General features: G+C 36.4%; 1 protein-coding gene across 1 annotated transcript in view; it reads right to left on the bottom strand.

Annotated features, from left to right (window-relative positions):
- SLC2A13 (solute carrier family 2 member 13) overlaps positions 1-9,590 on the bottom strand; it is a 305,609-nt gene that overhangs the window by 29,814 nt on the left and 266,205 nt on the right. The window lies entirely within an intron of this gene.

Genomic DNA, 9,590 nt, shown 5'->3' with positions numbered 1-9,590 from the left:
TGTGTTTCATTGATTCTCATTCATGGTGCCTAGTATCCTTGTATGTGATTTGGACTATGAACGACTCGTTTTCTTTGGAATTTTATCTGTGGGAATGATGTGAAGCTTTGAGGTTAATATTTACAGAGAGGATTATTTACATTTGCTTTTGCTAGACACCCCTTTGGGGTGGGGGTGGGGTCCGAAGAACCAGGACCACTGTATATTAAATCCTTTTCTTTTCTTCTTTTCTCTTCTTAAATGCTGATGTCTTATTCCAAGAGCTGTCCTCAACAGTCCCCCTAAGGCTGCATGTCTGGCACACTGTTATGCCAGTAAGGTTTTATTTAACTTTATTTAAGGATGATTGTGCCTGTTAAATGAGAACGTACTGCTGCTTCCTACCTACTAGACGCACAGTGTATGTTAGGAGGGTGAGCAAGTGTTGTTTCTTAAATGCCTGTAGTAAACATTGTTGTTTCTGCCTCTCAGTTGTTGCCAGCTCTTTGAAGGGGAGAAATGTGTGATTATGTGTGGGGATATTTCTGATATGCTGCTACAGTTGTGACACTGGAGCTAGAGAAAAATAAAGCCTTGATCTTTGGGAAAAAAAAAAAATTCAGGCTGAAGACCACATAAGGGCTGACTTCTGATTTTAAATTCTTGGGGTAGAGTGGTTTCTCCACTATCCATAACGCCAGTTGAGAAAGCAAAGTTTCCTTGTCTTTCCATGCACTGGAACATTTTTTTTTCCTTTTATAACAACTTTATTGAGATATAATTCACATACCATAAAATTCATTATTTTAAAGTATGTATCATTCAGGGGCTATCAAACTAAAAAGCTTCTGCACAGCAAAAGAAACCATCAACAAGGCAAATAGACAACCATCCAAATGGGAGAAGATATTTGCAAGCAATGCCTCTGATAAGGGCCTAATATCCAAAATATACAAAGAACTCATACGACTCAATAACAAAAAAAACAGACAATCCAGTTGGAAAATGGAGAGGACCTGAACAGACACTTCCCCCAAGAAGACATACAAATGGCCAACAAACATATGAAAAGATGCTCAACATCGCTAGCTATTGGGGAAATGCAAATCAAAACTACAATGATACCATCTCCCACTTGTTAGAAAAGCCGTTATCAATGGGACGAGTAATAACAAGTGTTGGAGAAGATGTTGAAGAAAAGGAACCCTCAAACCCTGCTGGCGGGACTGCAAATTGGTAGAGTCACTGTGGAAAACAGTATGGAGGTTTCTTGAAAAACTGAGAATCAATCTATGATCCAGCAATCCCTCTACTGGGTATTTACCCCAAAGACTTGAAAACCCATATCTGAAAAGATATTTTCACACGATGTTCATAGCAGCATTATTCACGATGGCCAGGTCATGGAAGTAACCAAAGTGTCCTACAATAGATGATTGGATAAAGAAGCTGTGAAACATATATACAATGGAATATTACTCAGCCATACGAAAAGATGAAATACTGCCATTTGTGACAATATGGATGGACCTTGAGATAATCATGCTAAGTGAAATAAGCCAGACAGAAAAAGTTAAAAACCACATGATATCACTTATATGTGGGATATAAACCTAAAAGCAACAAACGAACAGGAGAAACAAACAGAGATTCATGGACATGGACAATAGACTAGTAGTGGTTACCAGAGGGTGGGGGGAAGGGGGAATATAGATGGGGTAAAAGGGTTCAAATATGTGGTGACAGAAAGAAATCTAACTATGGGCAGTGAACACACAATGCAATATATATGCCTTACTGCTAAATTGTACACCTGAAACTTACTGGATTTCATTAACCAATGTCACTATAATAAAATAAAAAATATGTATCATTCAATGATTTTTAGTATATTCATAGAATTGTGCAACCATCACCACTATCTAATTTTAGAACATTTGCATCACCCCCAAAAGAAACCCTATTCTCATTAGCACTCGCTCCCCAAGCTTTCCTCCTTCTAGCCCCTGACAACCACTAATCTACTTCTGTCTCTATAGATTTGCCTATTATAGACATTTCACATAAATGGAGTCATACGGTGGCCTTTTATAATGTTGTTGTTGTTTTTTTTTTAATGTTTTCAAGGTTATGCACAGCAACTTTCATATTTCACTCACAATGCAGGGTGTAGCCCTTGACATCCTGACTTTACCTGAGTGTGACCATGTGACTAAGTTTTGGCCTATGGAATGTGAGCAGAAATAAAGTATATGCCTTATAGGTCGTTTTCTTAAAAGTAAGTGGCTTGCCCTCTTTTTCCTTGAGCTGACAAAAGGTCTTAGTGATGGTGAGTTGGCTGAAACTATGTAGAAAGTATAATTCTTCAAGTTAACAGACAAAGAGAGTGGAGACTTAGGTTCCTGACCATCTTGTAGTACACAGCCACGTGAGTTATTACCTCTGGAATATTAAAATTGATTGAAATAAACTTATTGTCTTTTGGTTACAGCAGTTGAGTATGTATGCTAATATAATTAGAAAGTAACATTTATCATTTGCCAATAATAATAGGATATTATTCCAATATTTTTAATAATGATAATGCTGCCATGAACAAACATACATATATGTATGTGTGTGTATGTATGTATACATGTATATGTATGTATATGTGTGTGTGTATGTATATATCTATTTGGCTTCTTTTCCAATTATTTCCTTATAACACATTTCTAGAAGTGGGATTACTAATTATATGGTGTGGAAACAAAGCCTCTTGATACCTACTGACAAATTTCTACTTAGAAAGATAATTTGTTTTACTCTAGACATACCAAGGCAGAAGAGTGCTTTTTGCTCATTTTAAAAAACTTAAAAAAATAATAGCCTAAAAATGCTATTTGATAACTTGCGTAAATAATAGTAAGTGATGGGTAGAAAACTTCTCACTTTATTATTTGTATAAGTTCTGATGCTAAGAAAACAACACATCTCTTCGAGTGATTTAAAGTAAGCATGCAAGCATCCCTAAATCCTTCAACTGGGATACAATGCTAAAAATTGTATTATGTTTGCAATATAATTATCTTTAAGTACAGTGAAAAATGCTAACATTTTCAGCATACACTGAACTTATTTTGAATTTCTGACTTCCATTTCCTGAGCTATAATTATAATATTATTTTCCCATTTCAGCGCAATATTTTCTCATTTATATTGTGGTTCTGTAACAGAAAATGCTTTTATGTTTTCATAAACAACAGCAATATGTGAAAAATATGTAAGTTGTGATTTGACACATAATGAGGAGCTAATCCAATAACCCATCTCTTCTAAAGTAGCTAAATATTTCAGTTGGTTTCACATAGATGATGAGGACAATGCATCCTTAATTTTTGTTGTCTCATATTGGTAGCTTTTATTCTGTGAGAATGGTTAACATAAATCAGATAATCTAATCACAGTCCAAGATACAAGTGTGCTTTAAAATAAAAAAAGTTAATGGGTACATATGTTTACCATATTATATGATAAACACAGCCATATACAGACACGTACTTAAAAACCAGTCACAACTCAAGGCATATATTCCATCCAATGAATATAAAAGTTATTGTTTTGATTAAAGTCTACTTCAAACATGATTTTTATTTGGGGCTGTCGTGGTCAGCCTGCAGGCTGTGCCCGGGTGATCCCACCTCCTGGTATTCACGCCCCTATAAAGCTCCCAGTAAATGGAATCAACCTGTGTAACTGAAGTGGCATGATGGCGTATGACTTCTGAAGCTAGTTCATAAAAGGTATTACAACTTCTGTCTGTCTCTCTTGGAGCACTCGCTCGAGCGGAAGCCAGCTGTCATGTCGTGCGGACGCACAAAGAGCCCGACCGACGAAGAGAAAGTGGGGCCTGACCGACGAGAAGCAGCACTAACTTGCCAGGCACGTGAGCGAACCACCTTGGAGGTGGACTCCAGTCGAGCCCTCAGACAGCAGCCATCCATGACTGACACTGAGCCAGAAACTCAGCTAAGCTGTTTCTGGATTCCTGACCCAAAGAAATGGTAATGACACCAAAAATGTTTATTGTTTGAAGCTGCTAAGTTTTGGAGTTTTTGTTGCACAGCAGGAGATTACTAATACAGGGACGTCTGAATATTAAATGAAGATCAATTAACCTGAATAAGAAACTGAAAGTAAAATCTAGAGTCCCAAGTAACCTTTAATTTTTCAAAATTTACAACATACGTATTATGTGTAAGAAGAGTCCTTTAGTTTTTTTTTAATTGTAGATCCAGTGTTTCTCCCTGCATAGGCCCTGCAGCCTCAGGATACCCTGGGCTAGTGCTAAGGCAGAAGAAAGACTCATGGGACACATCACCTCCATTTCAAGCTTTTCCTACGCTCAGGACATTTTAGTTGACACCATATAAACATAAAATTCTCTCAGAGTCCTTTAGTACGAAATAAAGCTCAAAATACTGTATAAATGGTCCCTAAAATAAATCAGAGTAATGAAACGAAGGTACAGTCTGTATTTAAGCTATATGCAATCCCACCATCCTCACCATCTGACCCCTGCCCAGTCCCACCTCAGGAAAGGTAACCACCTGGAGAATCACTGCTACTCTTTAATTTTGAACATCAGCACCCCCACGGTATACTTTAACTGGGACCTGGGTCCCAGAGTAATCTCCAAAATTGCAATAAAAATAAGATTCATTTTTACTGCCACTGGCAGAATCGAATAAAGGAAACAAATATGACAGCCCCTCTCTCCCCCAAATAATGAGGATTAGCTACCAGCTGGGTCAAAAAGGCTGGAAAAACCAAGGCTATGAATTGGTCTGTACAATTAATAGGAATTCAAAAGGTATAGAATGCATGTCAGTGAAGTGAAGCAACTGAGTGCTTTTTAAAGTAAGACCTATTACACAAGACAGGCTCAGGGATAAAGAGGGATAAGGCGTTGCTAAGGTCTGACAACTGAGGAGGGATGGCTGAATCATGAGTTCATAAGACTCAGAAAGAAATTTGGTAAAACTTTCAGCTCATTGGTCCAGAGAGAATCAGATTCATAACAGCATAATTTATAACCTGTCAGAATCCTTAGAGTAAGAATTTGCTCTCGATCTGCAGTGGAGCAGCTGATACATACAAAATACATAATGAAGATCGATGCCTAGCTTTTTCTGCAGTTTCATGAAAAGCAGATACTTGCGGAGAAAACATATATGATATATATCGTGGTATTTATTTGGACCTATTCTAGTCTTCTTAGTACATGAAAAAATCAAAGCAATTCTAATACTGCCAATGAGCTCCCCAAACCGGTCTGACATCTTCAAATTCTTGGCATTTTTGCAGAAAGGTAATTGGTACAGACATGCTTTGCATGAAAATTATAAACAGAAGAAAAATTTGTGGCTAAAGTCTCTTCTGAGAATGATATAAATAGGAATGTAATTTGTACCGAGTATGATTTGGCAGGGCTATTTTCAAGACGCGGCTTGGAAGGACTGGGGCTGCTGTCAGTAGCAGAGTCATAAACAGAGAAGTTCCTCCAGAGGTGATGACAGTTTACCTGAGAGGGGAGACTTGGCCTAATTCCCCCTGGCACAAAGAGAAGATTTGAAATTGGTAGTATTCCTTTTTAAGATCATTTAAAAGGTCAGGTTGTTGAATAAAAAGATTACTTGAGCAGGAAAACCCATCAAAGCTACTAGTGCTGGAAGAAAGAAGATTTAACTGGGAGTCGGTTGGCTTATTTTATTGTCTTAGCCCGGCCATCAGTTAATTGGTTTTGTGAGTTTTAGTAAATCATTTCAAATGTCTGCGATTCAGTTTCCTCATTGGTATAATGAAAGGACTGGACCAGAATATATGATTTACTAGTTTGTACAAAATCAGTATCGTGTTGAGGAAGATTCTCAGGCTGCTTAGAGACCCGTTTGGAAAGAAGACCATAATCACTTAGTAATGTCTGTCAGGGCAAAGCATGGTGGAGGAATGGCTGGAGAAGTGCATAGTTGCTATCCTTGGACTCAATCATCTTTAAGGGCACTTATACTATTACATTGTATCATTTATTCATTGTACATAACTAACCAGAAAACCCAGTGATAGCTTATTTCAACAAAAGTATGCATTTAGGAACTATAGAGAGCTTAGTAATAAATAGAAAGAATATTCCGTATTGTTAATAACGGTAGTGTTAATTTGAAGAGGTACGATGACTATATCAAAGCAATGGATATTCAGTTCAAAAAGAAAAGTACACTGAATGGTAGGTACTAAATTGCATAGATAAAACTCCAAGATCATGATCAGAACGTGGCTTTGCATTTCATAGTCCTGAGGCATTATTAACTGTCATAAGTACAATACCAAGTACTTAATTAAAACTCCTTGTACTTTGCCTGTCACATCATTGTAAAATTCTGAACAGCTAGAGCAGGATTTAAAAAACTGTTGTAGGTTTTACAACTTAAATTTGGAAAGAAAATACAATAAGAAATAGAGCTGGCAATGACTGCCACATTTTTCATCAGTGGCACTGTTGCTGTTATTGAGAAGATCATTAACCTATTTCTCAACCTGTGAATTAACAAAAGCTTACTTTAAAATGTACATTAATCAAATTAGAAATGACGTAAAACAATTTTAGTCTAAAATAATTTATACATTCATAACAATATTTTCAAGTACTTTCTGATGAAGTTGTAAAATAAAATAAGTATAGGGAAACCAGGGAAGTGAATGAATTCAAATGCATTTCCTCTTATGAGGCTTAACACTAAGTTCTCTGACCATAGTGGAATGACTCTCCTTGGGTCAAGGGTATAGGTGAAATCTAGTGGCAAAAGAATATATTAATAATAAATTTAAATATCACTGATATTTTCAGAGTAATAATACCTGCTAAGTCCATATTACAGTTTTGAGCTTTACTTGAACTCTGAGAAGAATAAAATTGCTATTAAAAAATAAAATCTGCTTTTACATCTTCTTGGGACCTAGATAACATTTATTTATTTATTTATTTATTTAAATAAACATCACTATCATTTTGGGACTGATACAGTGTTGAAAAAAAGTAGTTAAATACATATATATATATATATATGTATATATATATATATATATATATTTTTTTTTTTTACTTCCAAGCTGATCTTTTGAAACTCTGTTTACTTTATGTGTATTAAAAATATATGTTTTTTGAGATTCTCTGGCTTTCTGGATAAAGTTATTCTGGAGTATCTTTGGTCTTAAAGTAGATGCTATTTGTAACACTGAAAATAATGGACTAAGTTATTTGCTCATTAAACAAAGTATTTATTGAGCGAAGGTGCCATTCATTGTAGGTGCTAGAGCCGTGAACAATACAGAAAAAGTCCTCGTTTGCGCAGAGCTTACGTTCTTGCAGTTGGAGATAGGCAATAAATAAGTAAGCAAATAATTTCAGGTAGTGATAATTACCATAAAGAAAAAAAATACCAGAGTGATAGGAGAGAGAAAAACTAAACGGAATTGGGAATTCCAGTGGCTACTCAGGGAAAGCAGCGCCAACTTCATGAATTTGTGTCATGTGTGACTGCATGGGGCTCTGTGCAGTCACACATGTCACACATGCTACTGTTACTGTCCTGAAATTTTTTATAAGGGGCCTTGAATTTTCATTTTATACCGAGCTCCACATGTCTCAGTCTCGCAGAGAAGAGAGATTCGAATGATAAGAAGGAGCTAGGTCTTTGTGACGATTGTAAAAAGGACATTCCATGAGAGGGAATGGCAACATAACCTTGGACATGTTTGAGAAACAGAAGAGACTGAGATGACTTATGCATGGGAAGTGAGGGAAATGCAATGGTAGCAGATGAGCCCAGAGGAGGAGGTGAGGGCCAGTTAGCACAGGGTCTTGCAGGAGACTGGATTTTATCTAAGTATAAGGATAGCCTACTTGATAAAAAGCTGTATGAAGAAAAATCCACCCACTGGCAGAGGGACACAAGCAAACTTATCTGTTTTGGTGTAAACTCAGATTGAAACACTATATTGTGTGTGTGTATGTATATGTTTACATATATCTGTATACATACATGTATGTATACATCTTCCCCCCACCCAAGAATTAATATCCACAGGCCAAATAACATATCAGATTAAGATTTCTTGGTGTATGCTGAAAAATCTAAGAACATCCAACAAGAGAAGAGAAAGTAATAAACATAGGTCCTAGGACAGTAAAGCCCATTAGAAGGGCAACTCAAGCACTGTGGAGTCATCTAAGAAAATTACATTTGAAAAGAGGCCATTACTGTAGGTATTTTCCATGGGCTCCTGTAGGTACTAGAAAGACAGATATTTCTAAATTTATTTGTAATAATGTTCAGAAAAGAGGAGTAATGTACAGCCATTCCATGGGTCCCCACTTGAAACACAGGGCAGCCACTCTAGCTGTACTTTTAAGCCTATAGGTAGGTGAAAGCCCTGCAGAATCTAGAGCCATGACCCTTAGCCACTGTGCCATATCAAATAGCCCTGCAGTATCTAACCGAAGCAAATGGAAAAAATATCTGGAAGGAGCAGCTCTTAACTCAGGCTATCCAGGACTCAAAAACTGCTGAAAATGAACTTATGTTACAAATATACAGAACACATAAGGAAACAATATACTGCAATCATTCTCAGCAGATAGTTACAGCACACAATAACAAAGTGCAGAATCACAGCTGCAAGAACTTTAGACTGTAAAACTATCACAAGTAAAAACATAAGCATGGTTAAGTGATTTAAAGGAGATATCTAAAATATGAAAAAATGAAACCCTATAAAAATCTTCATATTTGAAAAAGAATCAAATGTAACTTCTTAAAATATATATAGTCATAGGAAAAAAAAATCCTCCAATAGATGTGTTAACCAGCAGATTAGACACTAGTGAAGAAAATTAGCAAATCAGATGAGCGATAGGAGAATATTCCAGAACATGGCACTAAGAAAGAGATGAAATAAGAGAGGGCAGAATGTGAAGGCCAACATGCATCTCACAGGAATTCTAGAACAGCAGAGAGAGAATTGGGTGGGGGCATATTTGAAGATTATAATAGCTGAGAATTTTTCATAATTGGTGAAAAATAAGACTTTCCATATTTAGAAAGAACAGTGATGCCTTAGCAGTATAAATAAACTCATATCAAGATACATCATTGTGAAACTAGAGAAAGCTAAAGACAAAGACAAGGGCTTCGGCATCCAAATAAAGCAAAGACCGCTTAGAAAAGAATGATAACTAGCCTGGCGGCAGACTGCTCAGAAGACTATGGAATAACATTTTCAAAGTACCTAGAGACAAGAACTGGAAATCTAGATTTCTATGTCCAGATGACTATAGTTTAAGAGTAGTGGAAAAATAAGTAAATTTCAGACAAAGCTAGGGAAAGTCCACTACTAATACTCTTGCAGAAAAAGCTTCTGAAGGTACAGAATAGGAAGAAGAAATATGTGCAGTTCTTCTTATAATATCTATGAATATGAGTTCAGAAACTAAACAAAAGGAAGAAAAAGATGGAACAAGAAACTATGAACAAGAAACTGGTGTGCTTGTGGATAAATGTAAACAAGCTGTG

The sequence above is a fragment of the Pteropus alecto genome, unplaced genomic scaffold, assembly GCF_000325575.1.
Source record: "Pteropus alecto unplaced genomic scaffold, ASM32557v1 scaffold778, whole genome shotgun sequence".
NCBI lineage: Eukaryota > Metazoa > Chordata > Mammalia > Chiroptera > Pteropodidae > Pteropus > Pteropus alecto.
The sequence above is the reverse complement of the archived record's forward strand: the minus strand, read 5'-3'. Positions and strand labels throughout refer to the sequence as shown.